Source organism: Leptonychotes weddellii, chromosome 8 (genome assembly GCF_054177405.1).
Source record: "Leptonychotes weddellii isolate Sample4059 chromosome 8, ASM5417740v2, whole genome shotgun sequence".
In the NCBI taxonomy this organism is placed as follows: domain Eukaryota; kingdom Metazoa; phylum Chordata; class Mammalia; order Carnivora; family Phocidae; genus Leptonychotes; species Leptonychotes weddellii.
The window spans coordinates 34,830,698-34,841,116 of record NC_138376.1 but is presented as its reverse complement, the minus strand read 5'-3'; the positions used below and the strand labels follow the sequence as shown (position 1 = coordinate 34,841,116).

The following is a 10,419-nucleotide window of genomic DNA, read 5'->3' as shown; positions in this document are numbered from 1 at the left end:
TGCGGGGCTCGATCCCAGGACCCTGGGATCATGACCTGAGCCGAAGGCAGACGCTTAACGACTGAGCCACCCAGGCGCCCCTTAAAAAGAAAATCTTTAAAAAAACTTAATAAGAACAGATGAAGAAAGAAAAATGATCCTTCCAGGCCTTCAGAGGCTCCAGAGAGGGAGATTATTTTTCTAGTTTAACGACTGGTAACCTCTGTTCTTTTTAAGCCACAGAAATAGGTGGTGGAAATTCTACCATGCTGACTCACCACCAGCTCCTGTTGAAGATACTGGCATGAAAAAGGGGGGTAAGAAATAAATATTACCTAAGAAAAAGATCTCACCTTAATCTATACATTCCCAGTATTTACAGGAGGTTGACAAACAGACAAAGCCTATAGGGACTTGGCTGCCACAGTGACTTCTGAAGAAATCCAACAGCTGTTGAAATGAACTTCACCATATCCCTTAAACTTCCTCTTTACTATCAAGGACATAACTAGTTTACCTAATACCCCAGGTTTAGAGCTCTGATTTTGCATTATTTCACTGATTATAAAAACAGCTTTCCCATAATAAATCTCCCTGCCTTCAGTCTCTATCATCTTTGGTCCTTCAGAAAACAGGATAGGTGATTTAGGTAGGATGATTCACTTTAGTTGGACAGGATATGTCTTCCACTGTCATAGGAGAGAAGGAGCTAAAGCTAGGTAAGCCAACAGGTCTGAGGGTTGGAGATGAAGGGAGCTGTACTCTCTGTGCTGCAAAAGGTAGGGGCAATTATTGAGAGAGAGTAGGATGGTAAAAGGTTCGAGGGTTTGAGCAACAGAGAATGTCTGACATGGCCAACATGGAGAATGGGAGAGAGTACAGGGCAACAGTAGGACGGGTGGTCAAAGCTGAATTTTTAGTGACACTGTTGACTGGATTTCTCTAGCAATTCAGAGGCCCTGGCACAGGCCTGAACAAAATAGGCAGCTGATCGTGCCTGCACTTGAGACTGTGAGAAACTGAAGTATAACAAAGGCAGTTCAAGATCCTGACTAGGGAGTGACTAAAATCTGAACTGCAGCATCTAAGCTCAAACTGATACAGATCGTGAAGTACAGAGGTTCTGAGGGAAGTTGCAAGGATGTGAGGCTGTAGTCAGAGTGAGGTGAGTGAATTCACTATTTCAGAGTAAGAAGACCCAAGGCCACGGGGGGTTTGCACCTCGAGGTCCCAGGCAGAAGCAGCCACAAGCTAACTGACATGATGATTAAGTTCAGGAGCCATTTATTGTGTGTTCTTCTTTCTCCCAACTTAACCACAATTACTTGAAGGCAGAGACTTTCTTTCCTTCAAACATACCAGCAAGATGACCTGTGTGTGCGCAGTCATTCAAACATCTGCTGACTGAAGCTGGGACCGTCTCAGAACTAGGAACCTCAAATTGGGAAGACTGTCTCAGAACTAAGAACCTCAAATCGGCACAGAATTTTGTCTGTGAGGGTCTTTGGGTCTGAAAAGTCTACCATTTTAACCTGAGACGGGCTGCCTTCTGAGTGTGGTGCATGCATGATCTGTTGCTGATGCCATCCATGAAACCCAAAACAGGACGGAATAACAAAACCAAATCAGCTCTCCAAAGAGAACAGTAACAGTGCTGTTTGGTAGAGGAGACATGCTGTACAGACACGGTCCCAGCATGGCGCCGCAATATCAACTCTCAAGAATTGAGACAGAGAGTGGCATTTCTCTTCTCATTCAGTATTTGGTGCCCCCGACCTAGTGTTCATGCACAACTCACCTCCTCCCTCAGTGGGTCAGTGTGAGCTCAGTCACATGACAGCAGTATGCAGGCTACCGCCCCGGGCTCCAGCAACGGGAGAACTTGTGTGGAGGCCACGCTGGTCTCCAGGAAAGCTTGGACTGAGTGGCTTCCCTCTTTTCTGAGTATAGCTACCTTCCCATATACAAATATTTGTTTCCAGTAAGAGTCGACTGAAACAGCAGATCGGTGGTACCGTATCTTAAAGATACCATAAATCTATTTTGTACAGTCTTTTTTTTTAAAGATTTTATTTATTTATTTGACAGAGAGATAGAGACAGAGCACAAGCAGGGGGAGCGGCAGGCAGAGGGAGAGGGAGAAGCAGGCTCCCCACAGAGCAGGGAGCCTGATGCGGGGCTCGATCCCAGGACCCCGGGATCATGACCTGAGCTGAAGGCAGCCGCTTAACCGACTGAGCCACCCAGACGCACCACAAACTGTCTTTATGTACTGCCCTGGATCTTTCCCTCCTCAGCAACCAGTTTACATTCCCCACCAATTCCACCGCACAAACTATTCTGCGGGCAAGGTAAGCCTGATGTATGTCAAATTGAATGCATTCTCTGCACCTCCAAATCTTTCTCCTTTCCTTCGTTCCCCAGCCTTTAAAACAGCTTCCCCATTCTCTCACACCAGAGCTGCCCTGAGCAAACCATCCATGCCAGCCTCATGGATTCTATTTGCATATCATCTACCACAGCACAGTAGACAGAAAAACCACTGAGGGGGCTGGTTACAAGTGCAGCGGCCCAGCCTTTACACCTAGGAAATTCTGACTCAGTCAGGCTAGAGGAGAAGCCAGGAACCTGCCTTTTGAACAGCTCCCCATTCTTTCCATCTCTACCACTGCTGCTGCCATAATACCTCCTGTGGGAGTGCTTCTGTCTCTTTACTGACCTTCCCACCTTATTCACCCTCCCCTTTCTCACCTAATATCTGCTCCCAACTTAATCTTCCTGGGTGGAGCTCTGTTCATAACACTCCTCTTGAAAAAAATGTTCATAGAGTCCCCCTGCCTATACAAACACTTCAGCCCGGCAGTCAAGCCCCTGCGGTATCCAGGCCGAACCCCACATGCACACTACTGTGAAATAGTTACAGAAATCATTGCCAACCGTGCTTTCCTTTACCATATTTCACCATCACCATCTGCCTCAAATGTATTACAAAGACGTGTAAAAGATAATAGGCATTTATCTGAGTGACTTATAGGTGACCTTTAACAGCTCTTCAGTAGTAGTTTGTGCTCCCAAACATCCTGAAGTTACCTCCTGCACATGAAGTCTTGCCCAAACACTCTTTTAGGTTATTTTATTTATTTTTTTTTATTTGACAGAGAGAGGCAGTGAGAGAGGGAACACAAGCAGGGGGAGTGGGAGAGGGAGAAGCAGGCTTCCCGCAGAGCAGGGAGCCCAACACGGGACTCGATCCCAGGACCCCGGGACCATGACCTGAGCTGAAGGCAGACGCTTAATGACTGAGCCACCCAGGCGCCCCGGTTATTTTTTTTTTAAATCACTCAATACATATCTAGTATAACTAAGATTATACCACAAAAATGTATGTATGTGCCATGTATCAGGGGATGAGGGCTTTACACTTTTCAAATCTGTCATACTCACAATAGGAACATAAATAAAGTAATGAATCAGGCTGTCATCCTGAAAGAACAAAGATATGGGTGAAGGAACTCGGTTCTATAAGACCAAAACTTCTTTGTAATGCTGTGCTTGAGAGCCATATACCATAAAGTCATTTCTAACACGATGTCCAAACCTTTTTCAACAGAGTTATCTCTAAGAACAGAGGGGTACCAAACCAATTCAAAAATGATGCCTGGACAGCTGTAAACTACATGCCAGAGAATGAATTTGGACCCCTCATCTCATACTATGCACCAAAATTAACTACAAATGGCTCATGGACCAAAATTTAGAGCTAAAACTATAAAACTCTTAGAAGAAAATATAGAAGTAAATCTTCATGACCTTGAGTTAGGCAAAGCCTTTTTAGGTACAGCACCAAAAGCATAGGTGGCCAAAAAAAAAAAAAGAAAGAAAGAAATTGGACTTCATTGAGACTAAAAACCTTTGTGCTTTAAAGGATACCATGAAGAAAGAGAAAAGACAACCCACAAAATGCGAGAAGATATTTGCAAATTGTCTGATAAGTGATTTATAATTAGAATACATAAAAAAATTGTAGCAACTCAAAAATAAAAAGTCAAACAATCCAATTAAAAAATGACCAAAGGCTCTGAAAAGACCTTTCTCCGAAGATAAACAGGTGGCAAATAAGCACATGAAAAGACGTTCAGCATCAGGGAAATGCAAATCAAAACCACAATGAAATACCACTTCAGACCCAGGAGGATGGAGAGAATAAAAAAGACCGATAATAACAAGAGTTAACGAGGATGCAAAGAAACTGGAACATTTATACAGTGCTGGTGAGAATGTAAAATGGGAGAGCCACCTGGAAAACATTCTGGCAGTTCCTTAAAAGTTTAAACAGAGTCACCATATTACCCAGAAATTCAACTACTAGGTCTATGTCCAAGAGAAATTAAAACAGATGCTCACACTAAATAAAACTTATACACACAAATGTTCACAGCAGCATTATTTTTAAGGGCCAAGAAATGGAAACAACTCAAACGCCCATCAAGTGATGAAAAATGGACAAATCAAATGTGGTCTATCCATACCGTGGAATATTATTTGACCATAAAAAGGAATGAAGTGTTAACAGACACTACAAGTGGATAAACCCTGATGCATTTTACTAAGTGAAAGAAGGCAATCACAAAAGATCTCTTACCCTATGACTCTTTAGATGAAATGCCTAAGACTGGCAAATCTATTAGAGATGGAAAGACACCGGTAGTGCTTGGGCAAAGGGTTGGGAGAAATGGGGAGTAAATTCCAATGGTATGAGGTTTGTTTCTGGGGAGATGAAAATGTTCTCATATTGACTGTGGTGATGGTTCCATGATTCCATAAAACTGTACACTTTAAGTGTGTGAACTGGATAGAGTGTGAATTATCTCAATAAAATTATTATACTAACAACAACAAAAAGAGGGAATAAAATTGTAATCTTAAAAGCATCTGAAATGCCCTGTCAAAAAACAGGAAACATCTTTGATGTCTCATTTTACTCCCCAAATTATGTGAAATTTATATTCCATAATAGACTTGGGTGTTTTAACATGAAAATGTTTTATAACACCTTCCAAATGCAAAAACAATAGCAAAACAAAAACCTGTGTCTGACCCTCTCTCAAAATACATATAAATCAAAATATTTGTTCCCTAAATCTTGAGTGAAAATGATGTTCAATTACATATGCTATTTATCCTGGGGTTCAGGAATGCATTAGCACACTATTAGGATCCTTGTCCCCTAGACAGAGCAGCACAGAGTGGAAAGATTATAGGCTCTGAAATCAGAATGATCCCAGAACTTAAGCTCACATTTAGTCGATGGGCAATTGTGAGCAGATCTAACTTCTCCCAGACTTAGTTCTGGTGTTTGTGAAATGCGGATGCATATAGTGTTACAGAACAGGCCCTCAAATTTAGTTTCTTTTTATCCATTCTAGTTACAGAGCTGTTACGTTAGGAAAAAGTCTGAACTATGACAGGCAGAATAATATTACTGTGCAACCTTAAAATAATTAGAAATAATTTAGTCCAACCCCTTTTTACATATGATAGAGCTCAAGTCCAGTGACTGGCCAAGCTCAGAAAGCAATTTAGTAGCTTTACTATGCACTTACTAATTCATGCCCTCAACAAGTTCACAAGTCTAGTAACAGCCAGTTAACAAGACTAGTAATAAACTCCAAATGATTACCGAAACTTTTCCTACCAGACATGTTCATTAGCAATGCCTGTACCTATGTCTACTGCATTGTTTCATTCTAACAGAGGGTGTTTTGGGTTTTTTTAAAGATTTTATTTATTTATTTGACACAGAGAGAGAGAGAGCGAGAGCAGGAACACAAGCAGGGGGAGTGGGAGAGGGAGAAGCAGGCTTCCCGCGGAGCAGGGAGCCCCATGCGGGCTCGATCCAGGGACCCTGGGATCATGACCTGAGCCGAAGGCAGATTCTTAACGACTGAGCCACCCAGGCGCCCCTAACAGGGCGTGTTAATCGATAAACAAAATACCAGTGAAAAGTTCTCAAGTAGTTTTCAAGGAAGTAAAATCACTAATTGTTATATGACTAAACTTTGAGAAAAATTCTGTAATTTTTCAAACCAAAAAAAAAAAAAAAAAAAATAGCGGAGGGAAGAGACAAAAAAAAAAAAAAAGCATCTGGACTACACCCAAATATCCCAACAGCCACCAGAAGTAGTAGGCAGTCATCTTCAATGCAGGGGACAAAACATGCTCTACCGCGACTGGGATGACTTTTTTTGCCTGGATGGAATGCATGTCAGGCAATTCCCACTGGCATTCTTAGCCCAAGTGAAGTTGGGAGAGTACAGCAGTTACAGGAAATGGTGAAAGATATCTGTCACCATTAGCTCGCCATCTGCTTTGTAATACAAAAGCCCTAAAGACTTCACAAATATTTATAATGAAACTTTTATACAGCTTTAAAATAAAATAGCATTGTCTGTGGACATGGGAAACTTTGTTGATTTCCTCTAGATTATTATTTTCTTATTGTTCTAAGGAAAACAAAAACTACTCTCTAGAAGACTTTCTCAGTCCTAAAAATTCTGGGATTCTAAATAATTCTCCCATTTTCAAGCACACATAAAATTTTCTAGTATCTTCAAAACTATCTTACCTTCTACATAGTAAAATATAACCCCTCAGGTACTTCTTGTGTTTTCATCAAAATTTCTCCCAAATTATATTTTGTAGCTAAGCTAAAATACATAAAATATCTCCTCTTTGCTTTCAAATGAGCTTAATTTCCTTAAAATAGCCTGGAACAACCTCTGGGGGAAAAAAGGAAGAAAGAAAAGAAAACCATGACATTAAAACGAGCCCCTGACTTCCTCTAACACTGAGCAAGTTTTCAGGCTTAGGTCCAGCAGATCGCCTGGTGGTTGGGCAAAACCACTCTGGAGTCAGCCCTAGTATAAACCTGAATCTGCCTGTCACCAGCTGTACAATGTGGAACTCCTCTTCACTTCTCCGAGCCTGAATTTCCTCATCTGTATAAGGGGACCCTATTATCTCAGAGGGTTGCTATACCGAGAAAGGAAGCACTGTTTGTCAAGGGCTTAACACGGTGTCCAGCCTATAAAAAGCACTCAAATGTTATCTTTGCTGTTTGGTTCTCTAGGAAATTAGTTCTTAAATTTGATTATGTAATTGCCAGGAACTCTGATCTAATATTCAGACAGACGCAAAGAGCCCACCCCGCCGCCCGCCTCCCCTCGCTGTCACCCCTGCCCACCTCCGCTCCTCCGCTGCTGTCAGCCCACTGCCCTCCCCACCCTTCACAGCACGGCCTCCCCCCACCCCAAACCACCTGCCAACTGCTCTTTCCTCCCCCCACAACCGCCCTCCGCCTCTCCCAGCCCAGCCTTCTCCCGGCGCCTCCGGGTCCCTTTCGCGGACGACCCGCCGGCGCCCCAGGGGCTGGGGGAGGGGTGGGGGGTGTTTCTCACGACCTCTAGTGTCACAGCCCCAGGCGACCGAGGAGGGGGTGGCATCTCCCTCCGGAAGGCCGGCCGCGCGAGGCTCACACTCACCCGCTGCCGCCGGCGCGCGGAACTCAGCACTGGCGGAACCCCGCGCTCGTGGGCCCCGGGGGCGAGGCAGACCCGAAAGGACACGCGCGAGGCAGAGATCTTCCTGAGGCGCCTGCGCAATAGCGGGCGCCCCCGCCGCGGATAACAGCCCCAACCTCCGCGAGAACCGCTTTGTTGGGGGCACTCTGGGGTGTGCGCAGCCGCCCGGCGCGCCACTGCGGAACCTGCTGCCAGCCGGCTGGAACCCGGCGGGCGGCGGAGGCTGAGACGAGTGCTCGGATTGGCTGCCGGAGCCGCGTTAAATGTAATTCCCTTTGCGATTGGTTAGAGTCGGGTACCACCTGGGGACAGCTGTTTTGGTGGGGTAGCATTGGACCTCGAGGAGGTCCGTTCCTATCTTCCACCACGCCCCTCTCCCATCATCCTAGGGCTGGGTGCCCTTCAGGAGACCTGAAACCCAGCGAGTCCCGGAAAGGCCCCTGGCTATTGCCAAGCGCAGTTCGCTGCTACTTAATAGGCACCTGGCGACGTTGGTGGCCTCAGGCAAAAAACGACTTTAGTTGCACCAGGGCGCAGCACAAGTCTAGAGCGGTTTCAGCTAGTTCCAGTGAACTGAGGTAAATGCGACGTGATTCTACCCAAAGTACCTGTTTCACTGGAAAAGTGAGCACCTGTACACCCAAAGTTGAGTAGTAGGCAGTTTACAGGTAAGGTCACAAGAAACGTAGAAACAATCCTTGCAGTAGGGAACCAGCTGAGAAATGGGCACGTCTTTTGACAGCTGCATATGGGATTGTGCTCCTGCCTTTAGTTGGAAACTTAAAGGAAAGGAAGAATGTATCTTTAAAGTTACTAGTAGGAAGAGAAATTACCAAATGAAGTAGATTTATTTGTTAACGCGTTACCCAGGCATACTTGGTAAAGAGTGAATGGTATCTTTTTTCTCTTTGGATTTGCAGTGCCAAATACAGGACCTGGAGTCGAAAAGGAACTTACTAAATGTTTATTGAATTTAATGGAACTTTTAAGGTGCTCTGGGTTCGTGCCTCCCCTCACTTTAAAATGCAAACTCCAAGGGGATATTTTCTTTCATATTCAATAGTGTAGCTCCAGCAGTTGCTTAAAAACATGCGAATAAATGAATTAAGAATATTAGTCATGTTAATATTTTCAGGTGTTGAGGATTTACTGGATGTAAACCCGGTACCTGGATTAGTAACCTGCGATAATGGACCTTAGAAATCAAGTTGTATGGGGCACCTGGCTAGCTCAGTCGGTGGATCATGTGACTCTTGATCTTAGGGTTGTGAGTTTGAGCCCCAAGTTGGGTACAGAGATCCCTCAAAAATTAAATCTTAAAAAAAAAAAGAAATCAAGGTCTAAGTTCTGCATCTTGGCTGTGAGCTTTAAAGTATAGGCATGGCTGGTGATGTAGGAAAAACAACGTTAGGGTTCCAAGCCGATGGCCAAGAAAGAATTCTTGAGACGTCTTTGGTGCAAAAAGGTGATTTTATTAAAGCAAGGGGACAGGACCCCTGGGCAGGAAGAGCTGCAATGGGGTCGTGAAGAGGGGCCCATTATTTGCTTTCAGGTTGGGAGGGGGTTAGGGATAGCGTAAGTCTCTAAGGAATTTTGGAAGCAGGGTTTCTAGGACCTTGATGGGGCTAGCTATTGCTGGGAAAAGGTCATTTTTTACCATCTAATAAAACCTTAGTCATGAGACCCTTCAGATGTATATTGGTGGGCCATGTGCTTGGGGTGATGATTGCCAAAACGAATCTTGGTGGGTTTAGAGATAAAGGAAGTTTCCAAAGGAATTTTTATACCTTAAAGTAGACTTACAGGATCCTGAGGGGTGGGGGAGGGTTTCAGGCTAGGATTGCCTTTTGTTCTTAGCAAAGTATTAACATTGAGACAGTTGAGTCCCTAGAGGGATGTCACTCTGCCTGTTTCAAGGACTTGTCAGTGGGCTGTAGGTAGTATGGACATTTAATAATTTTTCTTTTGCCTTTGTTTCCCACATCAGCTGGGACTCCAGAGTCTGCAAGCAGCTGCAGAGACAATTTGGGCCTGCTGTATTCTGTTGATGATTAGTTTGTGCCTTCACAGGTTAATTCCAGTGGCAAACCTCAAGGCTGGCCTGTGCACTGGTGAATTGGGCATCTTAGATCTGTGGGTTGTCAGAGCGAGAAGGAGAAGTCAGAGTTCTGGGGGAATTTATGTAATGTCCAATGTAGTGGAACTTAAATTTTCTGGCCTTTGGGGCACATGATTATGCATATCCTGTTCGTTCATTCATGAGCTGCACGATTGCTTAAAGAGTAGACAAAATGGACTTCCCCAAAGGTCAGATGTGTAGTGGAGACAGCAGCTGGATGGGCATAGGGCAGAAGGGCTCCCTTCATCCACGGCCACTGCCTCCATAGCTGGGTCAGATCAGGGATTAGAGTTCAGCTTTGATATTCCCGTAGAATCTCAGACAAGCACCTTAACCTCTGTGATTTACAAGTACACAGGTATAAAAGATATACCTGCTTACTACCTAGATGTGAAAGCCAAAGAGACCCTTTATGTAGAAGCACTTTGTAGGCTGTAAAGCACCAAACCATCCAAGTTCAATTATTATCCTAGACCTCCATCCCCACTGTAAGCATTTATTGACCTCAAATTGCTCCTTGCCAATTTGAAGTTATTCTATATTTAGTGTAGAAAGTCCCCACATCTCACACAATAACCTTTTCCTAGATCCAAGTGTCCCCTTGGTGTCCTGTTAGCTGCACTCACTGTGTAACACATCAGGATAGCAGGTTACTAACTACCACCTAACCCAGTATTTTCCAAACATGTCTCATCATGAGACATCCAGTGTTTGTGAAAAATAGAGTTCTCAGATGCCACA

The 10,419-nt window shown here is 44.2% G+C and overlaps 1 protein-coding gene across 2 annotated transcripts in view; it reads right to left on the bottom strand.

The window, feature by feature from the left end:
- ENPP4 (ectonucleotide pyrophosphatase/phosphodiesterase 4) overlaps positions 1–7,743 on the bottom strand; it is a 15,977-nt gene extending 8,234 nt beyond the window's left edge. Inside the window, exon 1 of one of the 2 annotated variants that reach the window (XM_081828371.1) lies at positions 7,521–7,743. The gene's annotated coding sequence lies outside the window, so the exon portion shown is untranslated. Of the gene's footprint in view, positions 1–1,777; positions 2,031–7,520 lie in introns of those variants that run through there. The other variant, XM_081828372.1, reaches the window with a different exon arrangement.
- Between the last annotated feature and the right edge of the window lie 2,676 nt (positions 7,744–10,419).